Source organism: Gekko japonicus, unplaced genomic scaffold (assembly GCF_001447785.1).
Source record: "Gekko japonicus isolate JY-2015 unplaced genomic scaffold, Gekko_japonicus_V1.1 scaffold685, whole genome shotgun sequence".
NCBI classification, from domain to species: Eukaryota; Metazoa; Chordata; class Lepidosauria; order Squamata; family Gekkonidae; genus Gekko; species Gekko japonicus.
Window position 1 is genome coordinate 404,919 of NW_015169795.1, and position 25,207 is coordinate 430,125.

The following is a 25,207-nucleotide window of genomic DNA, read 5'->3' on the forward strand; positions in this document are numbered from 1 at the left end:
GCCGATGCCTCCGTCGCCTGGCTGGAGTGGCCGCGGGGGAGTCTGGAGTCGGGCGGCCGCTGGTGGGAGCCGCGGGTGCCCGGGCCGAGATTGGGGGGGCAAGGCGGGCGACAGAAGGCCGATGCCTCCGTCGCCCGGCCCTCTACAGAATCCACCCCCCAAACCTCCAGGTATTTCCCTCCTTAGAGCTGGCAACCCTACATTCCCCTCAGTGCCTGTTGGTAGGCAACTAAGCTTGGTCCTGTCACCTACTTTGGCCTTTGGGAGAAAACACATTGGGGCCAGTCCTGATAGGGTTGCCAACTCCAGATGGGAAATTCCTGGAGATTTGAGGGATGGAGCCTGAAGAGGGTGAGGTTTGAGGAGGGGTGGGACCTCAGACAGGTACACTGCCATAGACTCCACCCTCCAAACCAGTCAGTCTCACATAGGGAACCATTGTTGCCAATCTCCAGGTGAGGGCTGGAGAGCACTCAGTATTACAACTGCTCTGCAGAAGGGAGGGCAGAAGTCAGCTGAAGTCAAAGGGGCAGATAATGGTAGGTTGGTGGCTAGCTGGGAAGGAGATGGGGTTGCCAACTACATGCTGACAAATTCCTGGGGATTTGAGGGGTGGAGCCTGGAGAGGGTGGGGTTTGCAGAGGGGTGGGACCTCAGACAGGTAGAATGCCATAGACTCCACCCTCCAAACCAGCCATTTTGTCCTGGGTAACAATTGCTGCCAATCTCCAGGTGAGGGCTACAGATTACTCACAATTACAACTGCTCTTCAGGTAGCAGAGATCAGTTCCTCTGGAGAAAACAGTGGACTCTGTCATTATACCCTGCTGAGGTCACCACAGCAAATTGACACTGTTTGCCCAAAGCCAGAGCACTGCCCCAGAGCCTCTTTCTAGATCTCGTTGTATTGCTTTCACAATGGGCTTTACTGCTAGTAGGTAATATAATTGAAAGAGAGAACCTCCCTAAAACAATTAACTTGTTCCTTGTAGCATTTTTTGTAGAATTCACAAAGAAGTAATCAAAATGCAATCATACTAGGGTTGCCAACCCCCAGTTTCCAGCAGGGGTTCCCTCACTTTTGGGGCTCCCATCTGCCACTGGCCAGCCGGCTGGCGGGGTAAGCCCCAGCCCCAAACAAGGACATCACCCAGAAGTGACATCATCATGTCAGGGATGTTGAAGGGGTAACACTATTTTGGGCAAACTCTGGTTCGGAAGACAAAAAACCATACAGTTTTGGCCAAAAACTAGAGCATTACCCCCGATATCCCCCGACGTGATGACGTCACTTTCGGGTGACATCATTGTGGCATATGTGCACCAGAAGATCCCAGAACAGAGCCTGGATCTCCACTCCAGCAGCCAGGTAGTATCATTTGGTTCCTCAATATGTATATGGCCACCAGTTCATCCAAACTGGCCTACTGTTGGGAGCTTATAGATCACTGTTAATTTCCAGAGCTGCAATTGAAGGCTATTATTAGTGTTTCCCTGTATCTCACATCTGAAGAAAGGGGATGAAAAAAATGCCCTTCAAGGGAATAACTTTCATGTTAACTGTTGCCAACGATTGAAGGTAGCAAGGCTGAGTAGCTAAGAATAAATATGGAAGACAAGATTATATCTTCATGCAGAGCTAATTCACTGAATGACACATGGCCAGTATTTCTAACAATAAAAGCCGTTCATGCATCCTTAAATTTGTCTGGTAACATGAGTTCTAACAAATAACTCCAGAGAGCACAGGATGTCTATTACTGGCAACAAATAGCAACAAAAACACTTGCATTATTCTCTGGATATGTATGTAATTTTCTGACTTTGAACTTCTAGGAATTTTTAAATGTTATTGTTGTTGTTGTTATTATTATTATTATTTATATGACATGTAAAACAAACCTTAGGTTTGAAATGAGAATTTTAAAATGTGAATCATTTGTATAAACATATAGCTTGTCTATTTGTATTGAAAATTTGTGCCCTACCTCATGCTTCTTCCCCAATTCACAAGATAAACTGTACAGTCACCTGCTGGTTGCAATTTTAAAGAATGTGCAGAACTATTAGATGTCCCTTTATGTGTTCCGTCTGTCACCACTAACATACATAAGAAAAAATCCCTGCTAATTCAGACCAGCTTCCACCCCAGTTCTCTTAGTGGCCGACCAGACATTTAAAGTCAACAAACAGGGAATAAAGCTTTCCCCTAGTGATGCCCCCCAGCAATTGGTATTCAAAGGTGAACTTCCCTAGGAACACAGAGGTTTCATTTAGCTGTTATAGATATGTAGCCTGAATATCCCAGACTAGTGTGAGTTTGTCAGAGCTCAGAAGTTATCCCAGGGTGACCCATGGTTAGTACGTGGATGAGAGACCACCAAGAAAGACTTGGGTGCTATGCAGAGGAAGGCAATGGCAAACCACTTCTGCTTATTGGTTGCCTTTGAAACCCCATTAGGGGTTGCTATGAGTCGATTGTGACTTGACTGCACTTCACTATTATGCATAAAAATTGTTTATAACAGTAGTCACAATGGTGCACTTTGCACTGAGAAAGCATCTTCCACTCATGGATGCATAGGGTTCCCAACAATGCCTATGCAAATGCTGGGAGATTTAGGAGTGGGGGGATGCCTAGGGAGGGCAGATTTTGGGGAAGATGTGATGTTACTTCCAGGTGACATTCTGGATCACAGAAATTTGGGGAAATTCCTAAGCACCACAGAGACTAGGGGAAATTCCTAGAGCATCACAACGGGAGTAATTTTTTTCTCCAGTTCCTCAATTTCTCAAGAGTGGGAGATTGGGGCAAAGGACAGGGAATAACGTCCCGGGCCTGGACAACTGGGGATTCTACTCATGAAAGGGATGTTTTAGATATCATGTTGAAATGATAGGAAAGAACAGTGAAACTAATCTAAACGTGCTTGGAGCCACACAACAGAACTTTTGCACAATCAAAAGTATAAAAAATACTATAGAAACTACCTGTTATCGCACAGTATGAACACTTTTTACCTCTAGAGACTATTGCCTTTCACTCACAGTTCTTTAGATCTAACTCAGTGGGTAGAGCCAGTGAGTTGGCTATCAGTATAGGTACTCCTGAAGAACAGCTTAAAACAGTGTTCTTTTATCTTTCAAGATCTGGTATCCACCATTAATCTCTAAGCAGCAGCATGGGACAGGACAGTGGGCACTGAACTAAGAAAGGTGGGGGGCAGGAGACACAAGCTGAGGAGTAAGAGATGTAGTAGTAAGAAGCAAGCCAGGGGCAAAAGCCCTGGAAGAATCTTCACCACACAGTGCCATTGCTTTCTACACATGCGCACTAGCCGCGGGTCATATTAGTAAATAGCAAAAAGGGGGCAGCTATACAGGGTCTTGCAACTAGCAAGTGGGGCTTTGCAGAGCAACCTTGTGGGTATTGACCCATTGGTTGAAGGCACCTGGCCTAAAACACACTTGGATCAGCAGGAATCCACAAATGGCACTCTGGAGTCTCCCCTTGTATAAGCAAAGGCAGGTTATTAAAGGTTTTAGAAAAGCTTTAAAATTGCATCATATTAAGTGCTTTGTTGGTCAGTGGTTCAGTTTCAGAAGCCCAGGAGGAATACCCTGTGCCATTGCCCCAGAACCATTGAATATAAACTTTCCCACTCAAAGTATGTGTGGAGGCTAAGCTGTGGATAGAAGCTAAAAGATGCTTATGTATTTTCTGAAACCAGGGCTTTATGTGCAGGTGTTAACATTTTCTATTCTAGTCTTCAACTTGTTTTTTTCAAGTAACAAGTGTGGAGTTGACTTGCACTCCAGAAGTATCTTGATCAGGCCTCTACTCGCTCGCTGTGCTCATTATGAGCAAGTTGAGGAAGTCAAGAGGAATGGGATGGTAGAAACTTGTCATGCTGTTTCTGAAAACACCCACCCCCTCTCCAAATCAGTAGGGATGTTTCCAAAAAGTGTGACAGGGTTACTTGACTCTAACTGGATGGAGCATTGTAAGGAAACCTGTCGTTGGGGCTGGAAAAGACATTTTCAAGCTACTGTTCTGTATCGTTAAAATTATGGCATTTCTGTGATTTCTGCTCTCTCCAATAATCACTGTTTGTAGGAAAGACAACTGAATAACCATATTTATGTGAAGTTTTCTTGTGACCACAAATGTTTGGCACAAAGCTTATGGTGTTGAAGTGCCTTGGAAGCATATTAGTTTCTCTAGATGCCAGTCTTTATTAAAACAGTCAAAGACCAGCACAAGTCACAGTTCGCATAGATCACAATAAAATATAGGTATGATACAGTAGGTAAACAATAATTAAATAAGTGAATTGGTGCAATTATTACAATTCTTCAATATGCAAAACTTTGTAAGCTGCTGCACAAAAGTTCACACTAAGTGCTGAAATGGAGAATTTTAGTTGTCTAAGCAAATTTTGCCAAACCATGAGGGGGCACTGGTGATCCCTATCCTGCTAGTCTCTGTGAAGACTGGGTGCTTGGACTGGCATCATTGATAATCCTCGCCATTTTGGAGGAATGGGATTTGCAACTCACATACAGTTTAGGGCAATATTTGGTTTAAACAAGCTAAGAATGCCCCTATATCAGTTGCTGGGGAGCACGGGTGGGAGGATGCTGTTGCACTTGTCCTACTTCTTGGTTTCCTGGAGGTGGCTGGTTGACCACTGTGTGAACAGAATGCTGGAGTAGATGGGCCTTTTGTTTGATCCAGCATGGCTGCTCTTATGGTCTTAAGACTTCTTATGAAGGCACAATTCCTCTTCAGAGGGCTGAGTCTTCAGGAATACTGTTGACACAGTAGGAGAAGCTTGACCCATTACAGCCACCATACCTCTCTTAAGTGCAACACAACCAATTCCATTATGGCTGCTCAATGTGGCAGAAGAACATGGGTAACTTTGTGGCATGTAATACTGACAAAAGCATGCAACACTTCTAAAATTAAACAGTCCATTATACGCCCATTCAAATCTGCATTAATTACATACATAGTCATGTTTATGAAAAAATAGTATTAACAATAAGAATATAATTTCAGAATACTGTACTAATGTATTTACTTACAACAGTAAGTTAAATTATAGTGTATTTTAAGACTTCTCTGCCAAGGGCAATAAACTTAACAACATGCTTATTAAAACCTTTGTATGAAACATCATAAGAACAATGCAGACTAAACCATTCTTGCATCCGAAAAGCTGGAATGCATAGGAGGTGTTTTTTTATTCTTTATTGCCCCAAGTAAAACTCTGTGGAAACAGATAAGTGATGACAAAGCTTTGATGTTAATAAACCCAAATGGAAGTCAAAAATCAAAGTGTGTAAGCGGCTAGGTTATAAAAAGAGAGATGACAGAGTTATACCCTGTAATTAGGTGTAATTTGTGCTTTTGGCACAGCTATTTGTCCTGCATGAATGAGAGGCTGTCTTACATTCTCTTTGCTTGTATAATAGAATTACAGTACTGACACATCCCCTTAAACATGTTAAAAGTTTTTTAATGTATTTGACAACAGCATGATTTTTTCCTTTTCCTTTGAGACTCCTGACTTACATAGATAAATAGGTTTAAAGGTAGAAAAAGCCAAGCAACAACTGTACCTGATGCAAGTATTTAAAAGAAAAGGCATCGGCAGTGGTTCTTGGGGGGGGGCAGCACTGGTGGGTAGTGAAATACAGGAAAACCACACTTCAGCTTTCTGGCACAAGTCTTAACCACAGAGGTACTATGAGTTGTCCACAGAGACAAGAGAACAATTGAACACTCTAATTAAATAATTTTCTGACCTGTCTCGTCCGGATTTCGAAGTTCAGCTTAATTGTGTTGGCTCCATTACTGGTACGTACTCCAGAGTAATTGCAACATAAGCAAAATTATTGAACAGCCTGTACAACTGAATAGGAACACTTAACTTCAGAGGAACCCCAATTTCATATCAAAGAGCCTCTTGAGGCCAGGATTTCAACTAGTATATTTATGAATACAAATGTTTCCATTTTACAAAATGAACCATTTTGATAACCATCTGTCATTGCGAACACAATGCTTTTTCTAATGAGGAGTAACTTAAGTATATGACCATGCTTCACACACTGTGGTAACAGCTCCACAATATGATCCCACTTTTTTGTGCTACTGCTCAGACCTGGCTTTATTGTGTGGTTCTGAAATTGTATGCTTGTGTTACCATGATCAAATGGTAGTGCTTGCATATTTAATAGCAGTAAACATCTGCTGTGACAATAGCCCTGCTTACTTGGATGTAAATGAACTTAACATTTTCCTGTGAAGAAAACTCAGTTTCTGAATTCTTCAGCTTAATTTCAGTATTGCTTAAATACTTAACCCTTTCAAATATTTCTAGAGTTTTAATCATTATGAAGTGAGGTTTTTATGCTTTTGTTTGACTGGATTGTCAATGCTAGCTGAAGGTTTACGATTAGACATTAATACTTGTTTCTAAACCACTGATCAGAGGTCACAGTCATCTCAGTACATTGATAAATTCTAACATAGTAGATTAGGAAACAGTGCAATTGTGGCATTGCTTAAAGAGCAAAACTATGTCACATTTGCCAGTAAAGTTACATAACTGCTAGGATTGCAACTGGAAAAAAATTTGGATTAAAGAATCTTCCTTCCATTCAGTTCACGGGATTTCTAAAAATGAAAATACAGTGCACAGATTTTAAATTTAAGTAGACACACCTTAAATTCTTGTTTATAGGGTTAGTTATTGTAGCAATAATTTTTATTAATTTTTGGTGACAATGGCAGACTTCTAAAATCATTTGATCAAGGAAAATGTGTATGGCAATATGCAGAATCATCCAAAATGAGGGCAGTATCTCTTTTGTTAGGATTTAAGAATTCATTCAGAGACCACCATGAAAGGTGCCTAGCACTTCACAGGATTGACTCTTTCCTTACATTAAGAACTAGTACATTAAAATGTGTATGCTAGAAACCATCTGCAGGAAATTGTTTTGGCTTAGCTAAGAACTGGACATGGGTTCTGTACATATCAGTGCCTATAAAAGGGAGGCCCCAGTGGTGTTTCCCTCAGTTATACTAATTTTGTTCCTAAGATCTTGCTGAAATGGCTGAAATGAAGGGCAACTTGGAAATTGTTGCAGGGCAAAATTTATAAATGCTCCTTTCCTAACAGTTGTCTCCCAAAGTAAAGAGACATAGGCCTCCCCTCAGTCTGACATTCTGAAAAGAATGTCAAAGCAAAGCCTTAGAAATTTATAGCTGCTCTATCTGTGGATTATTTAGCAAATATATATATATATATTTAGGATACATTGGACACCACTGTGACTCTCTAGTAGAGGACTGAGTAAACTGTCTAATTGTTGGCAATGTAACTCACAGAACATGTCCTTAAACATAAGCTTTGTGTGTGTCCAGACATTCAGTTTTTCTGGGAGGAATTATTACTGATACCAATTTTGTATTAGAATTGTCCCGTCTCTTGGAAACTAACTGATGGTCAGCAAAAATGGACCCTTCAGACCCATACTACAGCTAAAAGACTTGTATTACAACATTGAAGAGATAAATGCCCACCTCTGGTAAATCAGTGGATTGAGGACCTTAGAACTTTATCAGCATTTGAACTCATGGCATATAGACCACAACTACATATAAATTTATTTGTGGATGTTTTAAACCTTTTATAGAAGCTTCTGTGTAGATCTACCACCACTGTTCTTACATTTTTGTCTCTACCTTATATAAAAATTTTGAATTTAGTTGCTGAATTTTGAGTTTTCCCCCTCCTTGTTCTTTTTTCCCCTTTTTCTTTTGAAAGAAAAAAAAAGATGAGACACACAAGGAAAAAGGAGTGGAGAGGAGGGGAGGAGAAGGAGATTAGTTTGACAGAATTTAGGTCTGCTTGCTCATCTCTGGTTTTGCTTGGGTGAGAGTGGTGGCACTGTCCTACAGCCTGTAGTCTTCTAGCCGGTGACAGAGGTAATCTGATTCCTGTTGCAGTCCAGGATTACTAGAAGTTGAACCAGGGTTCCTTCTGCGATGGGTGTGCGTTGGGGGAGGGGGACTATGCTCCCTGTGTTTGCATCTTCTTTGCCTGATGGCTGGGCCAGACTGGGCTTCTTCTTACCAGGAGATATAGCCTTGTAGTGGCCCTGTGTGTCCTTCCTGTCACACCTGTCACCTCAGGGAAACTAGTACATGGTACAATATGTCCTAACTGCCACTGTGCTGTAGAACCTCTTAACATACACACCTTTTCAGTCCTATGAGTGGCCAGAATAGATGCCAAATTTCCTAATATTGAACATAATTATAAAATTTGGCTTTCTGTCAGGGGTTTCCATCCTTGTTAAGCCTGTGGGCATTTTCGGGTTTTCAGAGAGAGAGGGTAGTGGGTGCCACCACGCAGTGACTATAATGGAGGTGGAGTCAATACCAGAATTGGGGGGGGGGAGTTTCTAAGTTAAGTGTCATCCAACGACAGAGGTGCTGCTTCCAAAAGGTTGCTCTTTTTAAACTCAAAGATGATACCTCATGGGATCTTCTGAAACATCAACTGAACTGAGCAAAGGAAAAAAGAGTGGTTCTTTGCTATGGGAAGAGCTGCTGTTTGGTTCCAGTGTTCAAAGAAAGGGGAGAATTTCTTTCTGTGGGACTGCAGAATGGATTTCTAAACCCAGAGACAATCCCAAGGTGCAAGACTGTGATATGCCTACCCAGGTGATTTGCTAGTCAAATGGTGTGGAGGGACCAAACCAAGCCTCCTATCCCCCCCCCCCCATTGTAGTTGAGACCTTATTGCCAAACATGGTAAGTAAGTGGAAGTGTATTGGTGGGCACCATGGTGCTTCAGGGGCCACATTTGAGATTACTGCCCTATCTGAACCTTAGCTTTAAAGCTAAACACATAGACTCGTAGAGTTGCAAGGTACCTCCAGGGTCATCTAGTCCAACCCCCTGCATAATTCAGGAAATTCACAAACACCTCCCCCCTACGTACGCCCCCAGTGACCACTGTTCAACACCCAGAAGATGACAAAAACCCCAGGATCTCCAGCCAAAATGGCCTGGAGAAAAATTGCTTCCTCCTGACCCCAAAGTGGTGATCAGCATTTCCCTGGGTGTGTAAGAAAGAGCCACAAGAACGAAGCACTGATGCAACCCTTCCTGCCCTCCCTCTCATCATCTCCCTAAGTTCACAGAATCAGCATTGCTGCCAGCCATCTAGCCTCTGTTTGAAAACCTCCAAAGAAGGGGAGCCCACCACCTCCCAAGGAAGCCTGTTCCACTGAGGAACTGCTCTAACTGTCAGGAAGTTCTTCCTAATGTTAATAAGGAAGAGTAATCTAACTCAATTTAAATTGCTGGGTTTGTCTTGAAGTATGTAGAAGCTGATAACTGGCCCCTCTTAGGGAATTTTCACCATGACCTTTGTATGTTTATAAAGTATAGAGGTGCCAGGAGATCTTGCAGGAATGGTACAGGAAGGTTTCCATGTCAAGCTTTTTATTTTTATTGTACAGGGATCAGTAGGTCGTTAAGTGATGAGATCTGAGGACAAGATACATACCTTAAATATAAGTTTAGTTTCCATTAAACACTGATGAATTTTTCATAGCATATACATGTATTAAGCCCTGGCCCCTGATCATCAGTGCTCTTAAACTTTGTTTTAACAATCTTGAAAGAAGCGTTTTGCAATGGTGCTTTAAAAATGCAATTTTATAATATAATAACCCAGTCCTTAATTGCAGTTATTAAATCTTTCAAAATCAAGTAAGCATTTTTAACATATTGGAGACTTGGACCTCCATCAAATGCATTTATAGCATATATATGTGGATGGTACCTGAAAGCTGTTGCACACTGTTGGTATAAAGAAGCAGAATGTTTGTGTTTAAGTTGAATAATGTTTGTTAGTGTCCTCATACTTTTTGTAAGATGGGTTTTAAAAAACATTTATTGTAATTGGTTAACTTTTAACAGAGATGTTAAGCTGTAATAGGTTGAGTAATCAATTAGTTAGAGTAATCAGTCTAGTTCAGAGGACCTCAACCTTTTTGACCCTTCAGGAACCTTTAGAATGCTGGCACAGGGTGATGGGTGCAACCACAAAATGGCCGCTGCAGGAGGTGCAGCCAACTACAAAATTTCAGTGAGTGAGGTTAGGCAATCACTCTAACAATAAGTCTACAACATTTCAGGCTGAAGCTCTGTTTAAAAGGATACCTTTTAAATGAACTGACTGTTTTACAATATTTTCTTGCATATGCACGGTTTACCTCCAGTAACACAGTGAAAAGCCTTGTTCTGTGGCAGCAATTGCTGCCAAAGCAACTTTTAAAAAATCTGCACAGCCAGTCAGATTTCCAGTGGTCCAGTGGTCAGCCCTGAGGGGCACGAGCTCCATTTGGTCCTACTGGCTTTCTAAAAAGACTTGGTAGGTGCCAGGAAAGGTGTTGGCAGGTACCATGGTGCCTCCAAGCACCACATTGGGGACCCCTAGTCTAGCTAATGGTGTCCTTGGATTCTTTTTCTTTTTACACCGCTGACCTCCATTTTAGCTAGGCTTCCCAAGTCCCCCCAGGGGGCGGGGAAACCCCCACCTCAGAGGCCCGTTACCCGCCGCCGGTGGATCAGGCCCCAGGGGGAACCCCACCCCCAAAGCGCACAATGTCCCCGGCGTGAGCACATCACCCAGAGGTGACGTAATTGCGTCGGGCACATTGGGGGTGGGGCCACAATCATCCGAGGGAAAACTCTATGGTTTCCCCTCGGATGATTGTGGCCCCGCCCCCAAGGTGCCCGACGCGATTATGTCACTTCTGGGAATGTGATCGCGCGTGGGGACTCCCGGACCAGCGCTGGACTCTCCCACTCTTCTTATGGGAAGGACTTGGCAACCCTAATTTTAGCTGTCTAGCATTATTAGCTTGATTTTGTGCCCCTCCCCCATTCCTCTGGGACAAGCGGGGATTCTTCCACTTTAATATGTTGTGGATGAGGAGGCTGTAGTTGGCTTGGAATGAAAAATAGTTACCTTCTATCACAGAACAATTTTAAAAGCCTTAGAAAACCAATGGAATTTCTTACCCCTGCCTCTTGTTTCAAGAAAAAGGGAGAATTATTCCCCTCAGGAGTGTTCGTTATATCTTCTGAAGTTGCTTAATAACAGTTGGCCTGGTCCCTCTCCTGGTACACCACCAGAAGAGCACTATGCTCTGGAGAGAAGAGCCTCCTGGTGATCCCTGGCCTGAAAGATATCTGGCTGCCCTCAACCAGAGCCAGGGCCTTTTCTTCCACGGCACTGGCCTGGTGGAATTATCTGCCTTGGGACATCCGTGCCCTCTGGGACCTGGGACAGTTCCACAGGACCTGTAAGACAGCTCTGTTCTGCCAGGCCTATGGTTGAGGACAGCAACGGTTTGTCATCAAGCCTGGCCTCCTCCATCTCTTCCTCTCCCCTCATGGGGAAATGAACTGGACTTGGTTTTAAACACCATCTGAAATAGTTATATTTTGTGATCGTTTTAGCTGTTTTAATTCAATTATAAATGTATTTATTGATGTGGTGTTCACTGCCCTGTGCCCCGCTTGCAGGGTGCAGGGCAGTCTATAAAATAAGTAATATTACATGCAAAATCCCAAAAAGAGATTCACAAAAAAAAAAAAAATGGGGGTCTTTCTGGGAATGATAATGACATCATTTGCCTGCTCCAATTTGGAGAGTCCTGAGGTCTTCAAACATGAACACCCTCAGAATCAGGGGTTGAAACATTTAGCACAGTAAAGAGTTCTGCACAATGGCTCTGGCCCGGCCTGGTGGAACGCTTTGCCAGATAAGATCGAGTTCCGCAGGCCTGCAAAACAGAAATGTGACAGCGAAGTTTTCATCCACATTGGCCTCCCGCAGCTCCATCCCCGCCATCTATCGTACCAACTTCACTTATGCACAGGTGGCACAACCTCACCTGGACAAATTGTGTTATTTGTGCCTTTACCGCCATTTGGTTTGATTTCATTGTGATGGAAATATGGTTTTAATAATTCATTAAGATATTGTTTTTAACCAGTTGTTACCTGCCCTGAGCCTTCCTGTGTAGGGGAGGGCAGGCTAGAAGTCCAATATAATAAACAAATAAACAAACTCAAAATCTTACTTGCTCATTTTGTGTTTTTTTGGCCTTAATAAAAGGTGTTACATACTGTTAAGCCCCCATTAATCTAGGAATTATTCTATTGTTTCAGGTAATAGTAGAAAACAATAGCTAGCTACTAAGCCCAACCATCATTTGTGGACCAAAGGCCAACAGTACACTCTAGTTTAACACTAAAGCCCTGAGTGGTCTGGGACCCACTCCTCTGGTATGTCCCCTCCTTTGCTCTTCAGAGAGCAACCTACTGGTGATTCCCCAGCCCAAAAGACATCTGGCTGTCCTCAACCTGGTGGAACTCTGCCGAATAACATTCGTGCAGAGATGTTCCGCCAGGCTTTTGGCTGAGGACAGTGATGGGTATCATCCTACTTGGCACTCCCTTTTCCCCTCCTCTCGGCTTCCTCTCTACCTCCGCCATGGGACCGTGGTAGAAACTTGAAATTGTTGATGTTATAGCACCATCTGTGAATGTTTTAGTCATATTTTTTGTCAGATTTATTTTTAATATATGAACTTTTACTGTTGTTCACTGCCCTGAGGCCTTTGTACTCAGGGAAGGGTGGTTTATAAATTTAAATAATACATAATAATAAGAGATTGGATTTATATCCCGCCCTTCACTCAGAGTCTCAGAGCGGCTTACAAACTCCTTTCCCTTCCCCTCCCCACAGCAGACACCCCGTGAGGTAGGCGGGGCTGAGAAAGCTCTGACAGAAACTGCTCTTTCAAGAACAGCTCTGGCAGAACTATGGCTTGCCCAAGGTCATCCAGCAGCTGCAATTGGAGGAGTGGGGAATCAAACCTGGTTCTCCCAGATTAGAGTCCACACACTTAACCACTATACCAAAATGGCTCTAAATAGTTGGTTATATTTTCTTAGCCAAGATTCTGTTTTCAAATTCTGCCTAACAAGCACAAACTGTGTTTAGCCTTAAGTGATTAAACAGTTTGGATTATTATATCTTCACTGCCTCTCTCACAACCATAATTCCCAGTCTGTAACATGCTTCACAAATACAGTTGAAATCTTTGCACTGATGTAAAGCATTCAAAGCAAACTAAAACAACATATAACTTTCATTGAGCGTGGGGAACAAAATCTCAAGTAATTTGAAAAGGTTATTTATGTAAATAAACTCTAGTCCTCTGTTGTAAATCTTTAAAAACATTACAATTGTCAGATGAACAAAAAGAAGAAAAGTCCCAATTGCGTATGACATGCCATTTTATATTATCTAGTGTACAAGAACTGAAATCCTGTCTGATGTGAGATTCAAAGCAAAATGTACTTTGAATAAGCACTTCAGAAACCAAACTCAATTTTCTTTGTAAGTTATCCGTCCCTACCTTGAATTGCTTTCCTAGTTCTAACTTGATTGGCAAACAGCAGTTGGTGTTAGGAATTTAGGACATCCATTTGTGGATATCTAGGAGACTTAAATAACACATTCTTTTAAAAATATCTACTAGCTAGCTCACTCCTTGCAACCTTTGTTTTACAGATGGCTTTAGAAAGTCTGGTGCATTTCAAATCTGAGCATGGATTTAGAACAGCTTTTAAAAATTGTTCTTACTGCTGCGGACTGGAAATACTGTGACATAACTACTTAATCTCTAGCTAGGCCAAGGATTCTTTTTACATAATCCTGTCTTTCTTAAAAGATGTTAATGCAGACTGAAAGCAGTTACAAGAAAACTCTTGTTAAGTCCAGTGGCCTATAATAAAAGCAGCAACATTCATTGCATTGCTTTTGATGATTACTTCGAGTTTACATTTAGAGTTCTTAAGTTTGTGATGGATATATATTCTTTCTCAACCAAATATTGAGAGATGTATTACTTTGGTTTGCTAGACTTTTACTATAGATTATTAATTGGAAAAAACATGAAAAGTTGTGTGTTAATACAAAATCCTCTCTCATGGATCACTGTCTTGACGTGGCGAGGGGGCTTGCATGGTTCGATGAGGCTGTGGGTTATGCTGTGGAGGGCCACCCAGGACGGACAGGTCACAGCGAAGAACTCAGGCAAAACATGATCCACTGGAGAAAGAAATGGCAACCCATTCCAGTATCTTTGCCGAGAAAACCCCAAGGACAGTAACAAAAGGCTAAAAGATATGATGCCGGAAGATGAGCCCCTCAGGTTGGAAGGTGTCCAATATGCTACTGAGGAAGAGCAGAGGGCAAGTACAAGTAACCCCAGAAAGAATGAAGCGGCTGGGCCAAAGCCGAAAGGATGCTCAGCTGTGGATGTGTCTGATGGTGAAAGGAAAGTCCGATGCTGCAAAGAGCAATACTGCATAGGAACCTGGAATATAAGATCTATGAATCAAGGTCAGTTGGATGTGGTCGAAAATGAGATGGCAAGACTGAACATTGCCATCTTGGGAATCAGTGAACTAAAGTGGACGGGAATAGGCGAATTTAACTCAGAAGACCATTATATCTCCTACTGTGGCCAAATTGACGGGAATAGGCGAATTTAACTCAGAAGACCATTATATCTACTACTGTTGCCAAGAATCCCATAGAAAAAATGGTGTGGCCTTTATAGTCAACAAGAGAGTGTGAAAGGCAGTAATGGGAAACAATCTCAAAAACAACAGAATGATCTCAGTCTAAATCTAAGGCAAACCATTCAACATCACAGTAATCTAAGTCTATGCTCCAACCACTGATGCAGAAGAGGCTGAAGTGGACTGGTTCTATGAAGACCTACAACACCTCCTAGAACTAACACCAAAAAAGGATGTCCTTATCATCATAGGGGACTGGAATGAAGACAGGAGAGCCTGACGTGATATGGTCCATGGGGTTGCAAAGAATCAGACTCGACTGTGCGACTGAACAACAACAAATACAAAATCAATCCTTAATTTTGGGGGGAGGGAGACTCATAATTGCAAGATAAAGACGAAAAATGTTGCAATTAGTATTCAATAAAGTTGACCTTGCAACTGACCTTGAAGTTGCTCTATGAAGAATAATGAATTTTACAAGCTTATAGTAATTGCGTGTCAATGTAATTCTTTCTTTTTTGTTCTAAAGATTTCTGCAATTATGCCAGGATTATTATTTGTTTGGTTTACTGATAACTAGCTGATAAAGAACATTGAACCAGTGTCCAAGACTGATGGCAGAAAACAATCTAATTTTTTCCCCAGTATGTTCTTTCGTGGACTCCCGCTTATATAATAGTAGCTCTGGCATTAAGACATCCTGGTGATTTGGAGCTTGATCAATCCAGGAAGTGTTAAATCATGCACCTCGTACTAAAAGAGGATGGCACTGGGAAAAAAGAAGAACATGTGAGCTCTCAACAAAGTGTGCTTGTTCCTGATCAAGGTTAATTGCATCCTGTCTTGATGTCTGAATCCAGCCTGAGGAAACGAGGCTAAGGATTGAAGGCAGACTAAGGTTTCCACCAGAAGAACTGAACTCTGATCTTTACAAAATGGTGCTCCTGGGGGATAGGAGGCCTTGAAGAACAACATGAGGAGAGTCTGCTGTGGGAAGGGGAAATTGGTTCAAATTATCCCTTTAGTCTGGATCAAACTGTAAAATAGTTGCTTTCAAAACATTGTTCTGTACAACAAGAAAAGCAGAATGATTTTTTTAGACCATCATCTGAGAAACATAGAAAGTTAATGAAGTTAATACATTTGTTGATCAACAAACTGAGTAGTTAGAAAATAGGATGAAATTTCAGTTTCATAGAATTGGGGAAATCCTTGAAAGGGCTTCATCCCACCTTCCCAAGAGCTACTGAAGGATCTGTGTTTCCTGAGAGAAGGTGACAAGAACAACAAAAGGCCAGGCTTTTGTCTGAAGTACCCTGGCAGAAAGGTAGTCTACAAATTGGGCACAGAGGTTAGCTGATAAGGCACATGAGGCTGGGCTGAGGTCGTTGTGGGCTGGCTTATTGTCATTATGTCATTACTGAGGTTGATAAATAATTAGTACTTTTTAATTTTGGATTGCTGGGGGGGGAAACTTTTCTCTTGGAGCTTGTAAACTCTTTCAGTGTACTGTTTTGATGAGGATTTTGTACTTGTTTCCTTACTTTAAAACAGATCAAACAATGTAGTGACTAGAATACTAATGTTAAAACCATTGCTAGCTTTTTTTAAAATGAAGTTTTATGTGGTAAAGTCATTTCCATGCTTATTAAGAAGGCATTGATTTTAAGTTCAACAGAACAGAGTTTGAGTCCACTGGCACCTTTAAGACCAACAAAGTTTAATTCTGGGTATAAGCTTTCATGGGTATGCACACTTCTTCAGATACATATCATCAGGTAAGTATCTGAAGAAGTGTACATGGACATGAAATCTTATATCCAGAATTAAACTTTTGTTGGTCCTAAAAGTGCCACTGGACTCAAACTTTGTCGCATTGATCTTGCTTAGGGATATTGAGGTGTGTCTCGTTTGTTTTAACAAATTGAATTTTCATTCTTTATGCTAGTGTTGACTGTAGACAAAAGACAGTTGGCAGGAGTTTAAATGTTTTGCACAAAAAATGCAGCATACTATTTATACATGGTGCATTGGCTAGAAAACTCGGTAATGATAAACAACAGAAGCAGCAGTCTTTGTTGTTGCCTTCTATGGCTAATGGCTTGTATGTAAGTGGAGTGCACGGCATATACTTAACACTGACTTTGATGTCTGAGAAATCACCAAAGGATCTTGTTTGAAAAACAAACCTCTTGCTATATGTGTCAGAACAATGAAGTGAACGTCTTTTGAAAGCAGCTATGTTGCTGTAGGGTATTGAAACAAATGCCCCTCAGAAATCTCCGAGAATTGCAAGGACAGCTCAATTGCTTTATTCTTCACGGAATTTTGTCCTGAACCAGCTGTGTGGGCTTGCATAGTTTGCTTCTGTTCTTATGAATGACTTGCTAAAATAAATGGAACTAAAGAGAATTGCATTGGGGTTAAGGGGTTGAGCGAAATACTGAACAGACATTGAAGGGCTAAGCTGACATACTCATATGAATGCACTGATGGGATAACTTTTTGAAATGATCTCGCGTGTGTACTCATGAGATACAGCATTTAGGTATCCTCTCAGAATTTAGTTATCTGCACGAACAGGTTTCTAGGGCATTATCTGAGGGACCGCCTCTTCCCATATACACCCCAAAGAGCGTTACGCTCTATGGACCAACATCTCCTGGTTGTCCCCGGCCCAAATGATGTCCATCTTCCCTCAGCCAGGGTCTTTTCTGCCCTGGCCCCTGCCTGGTGGAACATGCTCCCAGTCAAGATTAGGGCCCTGCGGGATCTTCTTTAATTCCGCAGGGCCTGTAAGACGGAGCTGTTCCACCAGGCCTTCGGTTGAGGCAGCGGACGTCCCTATATGGCCTCCCTGGGGTGGTTGTCACTCACCCACCTATCAACCCAAATAATATGCAAGGGAACCCCCATAGCCAGCTGATTTGTTAGAAATGTGACTGTGTTTTAATGTTTATTATTTTCACATTGTTTAAAGTGTTTAATTTTAATTGTATTTATTGTATGTTTTATGATGTTACCCGTCCTGCGCTCATGGGATGGGCAGGCTATAAATACAAATAATAAATAATCATTGATTTAGTTTAGAAAACTTGTGTGGAAATTTCCTAGGCATAATGGGTGCACCCCAAGGAATGCAAGTGAACTCCAATCACACGGTGGAACATTACTGCTTCCCTCCAGTCGCTGCCTCTGATACCCTCAAAAAGCTGATTCTGGGTGTCAGAGTACTTTTCAGAAGCACATGAGTTGTGGCATGGGTGTCTGCAGCTGGAAAGGGAATCCATGGAAATTGGGGTGGGGGGAAGAGACCCTTTTCTGCAATTGTAATTGCCTTCCAGCTCTGGGAGAAGGCTGTTGGATTCCAGTCCTAGTTTCCAGCTGCGTGGTACTGTCTAACCTTATGGGAATGCCAAACCTATATTGGAATTGGCTTTGAAGCTGAAACTGAAACACGATCCCGGAATGAAGAATGCATCTGGTCTGCACAATATAACATTATGCATTTTGCATGTTGGCATGGAAAGTGAAGTGCTTTCATTATTTTAAAACAGTGAAATGCCCATTGCAACATGCCAGCCGGAGGGGGGAAATGTCTCACCCTCCGTCGCCTAGCTTTCTGCCACAGCTCAGTGGCCCTTAGATGGCCCCTGTAGGTGGCAGTGCGGTTCATCCAGCTGATCATGGAACTGGCATGTGATGGTTTCCTTGCCTGCCTCCTCCTCCAAGCTTTCTGTAATAGATCTGTTGTTCTTCCATGGAACAGGGGTGTCTATTTGGCTTGGAAAAGTTTCAGTTGTGAGAAATTCTTGCCTTCCAGAAGAATTTCAAGTTCAGCTCAGCCTAATTTTTGTGTGGGTTTTGATTAGATGACAAGCAGGATATGAATAGGTCCCAGCAACTGTAACAAAAGAAGCTATGTTCTTTCTTTCCTTCAACCCTGCTGTTGTGCTTAAGAGTGTAAGGCAGGCCTCTCTGGGCAATTATTAGATGTTGATGGAGCCCCTTCTCAAAAGTGAGATTTAAGTGGAATGCCAACTTCTGAGCTGAATGTCAAGATTGGCTTTTTTGTCACTCCTAGAAAAACTTCCTGTACCACCAGAAAAGGTATTGTGAGCCCATGTAACACTATCCCTCACACACCTACATTGGAGTTGCTTTATTCCTTAAGCAAAGGTTTGGGTGCAGAAGACGAATTAGGGTTATTGGTTTTACTGACAGTCTAGGGCTATATTATGATTTGCTTCCCCTCTGAAGATGGAACGTTTCCCTCCACTAAACAACTCAACCACAACCAACTGTGACGTTGTTGAGTCATGGTAGCCACTTCACACGTGTCCTGGCCCCACTGATGGACCTCCTGATGGCACCTGGTATTTTTGGCCACTGTGTGGCAGAGCGTTGGACTGGATGGGCCATTGGCCTGATCTAACATTGGCTTCTCTTATGTTCTTATGTTCATTTTAGTGTTTTGAGAATCGCTAGTTCTATATCAAGCTTATTAACGCCACTGACTTATATTATACTGTTCTGCTCAGCAGTTTGGAGCCTCCCTCCAACTTCTTCCTCCAGTGGCTCCTTAAGCTGGAAGGAAGGCTTCAGAGGAGCAGAGTGTTAGGACACAGATCACTGTTGGTTAAAAATGTAGGGTTGGATCCTAATAACAGTGTTTATTGAAGCAAATTCCCCCTCCCAAAGCTTCTGTGGCGTCTTGAGAAAGCAGTGGTGTGGCATAGGTGATCTTCATGATCAAAAAGCTTTAAGGCATAGAGAAAAATGAGTAGGAAAAATTAGGCAAAATATCTTTTTGTGGGTTTTGTCCATTAAATGCTGGTATTCAAATTATTAATTTCAGTTTAAACCATACTGACTGCTGACCACCATTGTGTAGATTTTTGTCTATAATATAACTTGGATATGGGCAGCCTTGAAATGGTCTTTAACATAACTTTTACATGCCTGATCTTTGAATGCCAGGAAAAGTCTATTTATTTGTCTCCGATTCAGTCTTTTCCAAAAGTAGAGCTTCAAAGATTTTGCTGCTAGCGATGTTTTTGTGCAGTTTTAAAATGCCCCATAGTAGCTTCTACTAAAATAGTACAAGGTATTAATTCAGGAGTTTTCATTTAAAGTGTATTTTGCAAGTACACTGATATTTTATCTTCAGAAGTATTTGATAATCCTGTACTTCAAATAATGATTAATATTTACTACCATGTATATATCTCTTTTCTTGAATATTGCACTCTAAATGTTACCTTGTCATGCCTTTAAATATTTGTCATTCCCTATATGATTTATATGTAAACCTTTGCTGATAAAAGTTAAGAATACAGAACCTGTGTGTGTATGGGGGTATAAAATATGGTAAATTTAATTTATGCAGAAACAAGCATCATAACCTAGTATACGAGGGTTGCTAGGTCTTACCTGGCTGCTGGTGGGGGGCTCCAGCCCTGGATCTTCTGGCGCACATAGGCACATCATGCAGGTGACGCTCTAGCATTTGGCCATATTTAGCCAAATGCTAGAGCTTCTCCCGTACGACTTGCCCAGAGTGATGGTGTCATTTTCGGGTGACATCATCGCGCCTGGAATGTCAGGCACAATGGGGCTCTTCAGGGGCAGAGCTCCCCTGCCAGCCAGCTCTCCTCTCCTCTCCAGGCTCCATCCCCAAATCTCCAGGAATTTCCCAGCCTAGATCTGGCAACCCTAACCTCCCTCCCCTGGTGAGGGTGCACCCGGGAAGCCTATTTTAGCCTGAAAACTGTTAAATTCATTAAAAAATGTTGTTTGGTAATTTCTTCATAAAGAGGGACAGCCCACCCTTTATGATGGCATTGGACTTGCTGCAGAATATGCATGAAGTTCTGCAAACTCCTGGCTCCTCTTCTATGGTGGAAACAAAAGGATTGCTAAAATGGCCATTGCTTAGCGGTACAGCAGATGTTTTGCATGCAGAAGGTTCCTGGTTTGAAGTCAGTCATCTCCAGTTGTGTGGTGGCATTGTGAAAGATTCTGTAGAAGACCTTGAAAAGCAGCTGGCAGTTGGAGCAGAAAGTACTGGGCTTCACAGAACAAGTCTGATTTGACATAATAAAGTGTCATATGCTTTATTTTATTCATTTAGTTCATTTATACCCCACCTTCCACTCTCGCTCTTTGTAAGGATTAAATGGAGGACAGGAGAACAATGCTTTGGGTCCCTCCCCATCCTGCTTTGGGTCCCTCCCCATCCTGTGAGGTAGGTTAGGCTGAGAGAGTGTGACTGGCCCAAGGGCACCTCATGAGCTTCTATGATAAGAGTGGACATTTGAAGGTGGGTCTTCCAGATCCAGTCCAAGCTCTTCAGGGCTGGTCCCTCTTAAGCAGTTAGAAATAGCTAAACAATGCTAGTGAAAAGCAAACATTAAAACTGAAAAACTTAAATAATTTTGTGGGTTGCTATTTTTATAATTTGTCTAATTTTGGCCTGAAAAAAAATGTGCTAATATGGACCTTAACTGAAATAGTTCTGAAGCTCCCGTACCACAGTATAAATAAGTGTATAAGTGCCAATCACCAAATGTGCAAAAAATAACACCTTTGTCTTGAAAGTCATATGATTTGTTTGCATCACACTTTTTAAAAGGAACTGGGAGAGGAGGGGGACCATATTAATGGCATAGTATATGGTTAAAGCTTGTACTGAACATCTGTAACTTTTTGGGAGGAGGAGAATGTTAATGAAAGCTCAGGTTTGAAGCAGCTGGAGTTTTTAAGAAAGCACCTGAGATCTTGAAAGTGGTAATAAAATCACAGTAACTTGTAGGTAGCCAAGCATTTAAAAAAAAAACCCAAAGAAACTGACTATGGAAAATATGAAGGCAGTTTAGACAATGGGGTACAATGCTAGCAGTTGTGCCATTTACTAATAAACACAGTTTATCATCAGTAACCCCCCACTGTTGAAAATGAATTGGTAAACATCATGTATTGCAGATATTTGCAGTTATAAGAACTGCTGTGTTCTGATGGTATATCAGTAGTTGCTCAGCAAAAAAAAAGAAAAGAAGGTAGACTGGATTTTTAAATAGTTGTGACCAACTTCTGCTAAAATACTTTTTAAGGCTATAAACCGGCAGTGTAACAGGTGCTTCAGCTTTTGTTCCCATATAGTTATGGAAAATAATTATGGTGCTGGCTGGCCATGTTTTGGAGCCAGCAGTGTAGGAGGCTGATGCAACTGTTATAAGAAAGCATTGTTATATTAACATATTTTAACACTTTTGTTTGTGTACCTTAATTTCTGTTTTAGCTAAGCAAAATTTTTGGCTTCTCAATTATACAGACTTCCACAATTCACATTGTAGAATTTGGTTAAGGACCTGCAAATTGCACACAGTTTTGACAAACTCTTCTAAACAGGTTAGACTTGTGAGTTTGTTATCTAAACATATTAAATTATTGTAGCTGGGGGTGTAATACTTTTGTTTGTGTACCTTAATTTCTGTTTTAGCTAAGTAAAAATTTTGGCTTCTCAATACAGACTTCCCAAATTCACATTGTAGAAATTGGTTAAAGACCTGCAAATTGCACACAGTTTTGACAAATTCTTCTGAACCGGTTAGACTTGTGAGTTTGTTATCTAAATATGTTAAATTACTGTAGCTGGGAGTGTTTCTGGAAGAAACCTTTGATGAATTCTTACGACTTTCAAATGTGTGGTGGATTTTTAGTACATTATTTGCTAAACAGGCTTATATGATTTTTCAAGCCCTAAACCAATTTTGTGTGTGTAATGAGAATTATATGAGTATGGGCTCCAGGCTAGTTACAACATATTTCAGACACTTCAAATATGGACTAGTTAAAATCAGAATAAAAATATCACAAGATTGGTCCAAACACCCTTCTTCCCACAACGTACTGACGTAATCTCACCCAATGAAAGCAGTCTGATATATGAAAGTCTTATAAGGAGGAGTCATATCACTACATATTCTTCTATTAATTTTGGTAATATTGTTGATGCAAGTGTTCTTGATCCATCTTGGCGCTTGTGAAAGGATGTAAGGGAAGAGATGTCTCAGCCACTCTCCCTTTCAGTTTCCTTCTCCATCTTCTACTATTCTACTCCCAAGTGATCAGGGCTTGAATCCACCAGAGTGTTCTATTCATTTCTTACCTCCTCCCTCCCACTGTCATCCCCTTTCAAAAGTCCAAAGAAACCCAGGTCAGTTCCAGATTTTGAATCTTCTAGCCATAATAAAAATAAAAAATGACACATGATGCTCACTGAAACTTGCTGTGGAACTTATCAAATCCCCCCAAAACTAAGCATCTAAATGTGAAGCCCCTCCCCTGCTTTGAGCTCAAGGCTCAAGCTAAATAAACCTCCTCCTCTTTTCCAAATGGTCCTGTTGGTAAGTCCTCAGTGCAATATTTAGAGCATACGATTGCAGTCGAAATAGCACTGCAAGGGAAGAGCAAAAGAGTGGGATGTTGTCGGCATAACAGACAGAACAGTGTGATAATTGTCAGATCACCTTCTGTGTGTACTAATTATTGCAATGAGTGTTCTAGTTGTGTGGATTTTTTTTCCAAGTGACAAACTATTGCTGCTTGAGTCTTGGGAAAATGTTGCTCCTCTCTGTAAATGTGCTAGCTGGGGCAAATGTTTTTGGATTGTCCTCACTAAGTAAATAACAATTTCACATTTATTGTGCCATCAGTGATTGTAAAGTCCCCAAGAAAATGGCTTCTCAATATTTATTGCTTTGAATTGGGAAAGGGAAAAAAATACTTTTAGTCACTTAGGTAACTGACCTAACAGCTGGCAGCTGATGTGGAAAAATGTAAAACAATTTGTCTGGGACTACAAACCAAAGGAAATACTGTATGTGTCTAAATGGAACAATCATTCAGCACTCCAAAAAGATTTGAATAAGGCTTTGATGGAAAAGAAATCATTGGGTCTAGGCAGCAAGTACACAGCTGCAAGAAAAGTTACTAGGTTGAATTAGCAGCTGTCCAGAATGCTAAACAAGGAGCAATATGGTCTCATGAGTGGTAAACCCCGACGGAAGTCTTTGTTAGTCACTATATTACACAAAAGCAAGAAAGAGAAATTATGGAAATTGTGAGACCTGGAAAGAAATTATGAGAGTAAGGGATGTGACTGAAGATAATCCTGTATAATGCGTTAAGCATACATTATAGTCTAAGTTCTGCAAACTACTTGGTTGCTTTTTAATGTCCTGCATATTGGATAGAGAACTTTGGTTTTCCTGGAAGCTACAGAGCTATCACAGCCCCCTTTCCGAAACTACACTTGTATCTTTTTAAATTACTGCAGGGTATATTCGAGTGAAAGCCTAATGCCTGACCCCATTAATGTTCAGACTTTAAAACACCTTCCTAAACCTTGTCCTTGTCCTGTGTTAATTTTCTGTGCAAGGAGGGTGCATGCGTTACAGGTGATACATGACAAGTATTCAACCGGCTCAGCTTGGAGGAAGTTGATAGGGTGCTCACAGCTGCGCGCCCAACCACGTGCAGCCTGGACCCGTGCCCCTCCTGGCTCATTAAAGCGGGCCACGAGGGGTTTCGAGGTGCCTTGGGGGAGATAATCAACAAGTCCCTATCAGAGGGACGGTTCCCCGAGGCACTGAAGGAAGCCATGGTCCGCCCGCTCCTAAAGAAGCCAACGCTGGACCCAACCGAATTGGCCAGCTATCGACCGGTGTCCAACTTGCCCTTTTTGGGCAAGTTGATTGAGAGGGCGGTGGCGACGCAGCTGCAGGGTTTCCTAGAAGACACTTCCACCCTTGACCCATTCCAGTCCGGCTTTCGACCCGGGCATGGAGCGGAGACTGTACTGGTCGCCCTTACTGACGACCTCCGTAGACATCTGGATCAGGGCGGCGTGGCGGCACTGTTGTTACTCGATCTGTCGGCCGCATTTGACATGGTCGACCATCAGTTGCTTGCCCGTCGCCTTGCCGACGTGGGAATTCAGGGGCTCGCCCTTCAATGGCTTGTCTCTTTCCTCCAAGGTCGGGGACAGAGGGTGGAATTAGGGGAGCAGCGGTCCCGGAGGTACCCGCTTGAATGCGGTGTGCCCCAGGGGGCAGTTCTCTCCCCAATACTATTTAACATCTATATGCGCCCCCTCGCCCAGACTGTCCGGAGGTATGGGCTTGGGTGTCATCAATATGCCGATGACACCCAGCTCTATCTGATGTTGGGTGGCCAGTCGGACTCTGATCCAGAAGATCTGCACCGGGCGTTGCAGGCTGTATCTGGATGGCTCAGGCTGAGTCGGTTGAAGCTGAACCCGGCGAAGACGGAGGTCCTGTGTCTGGGCCGGAACGGGAAGGGATTGGGGCTCCCGCTCCCGGCCTTCGATGGGGCACCGCTGGTGCCAGCTTCGGAGGTTAGGAGTTTGGGAGTGCTCCTGGACTCCACCTTATCGATGGAGGCCCAGGTAGCAGCCACTGCCAAAGCGGCCTTTTACCA

General features: G+C 42.2%; 1 protein-coding gene across 1 annotated transcript in view; it reads left to right on the forward strand.

The window, feature by feature from the left end:
- Positions 1-25,207, forward strand: part of MICU2 (mitochondrial calcium uptake 2) — a 131,616-nt gene that overhangs the window by 21,230 nt on the left and 85,179 nt on the right. The gene's annotated exons all lie outside the window — the stretch shown is intronic.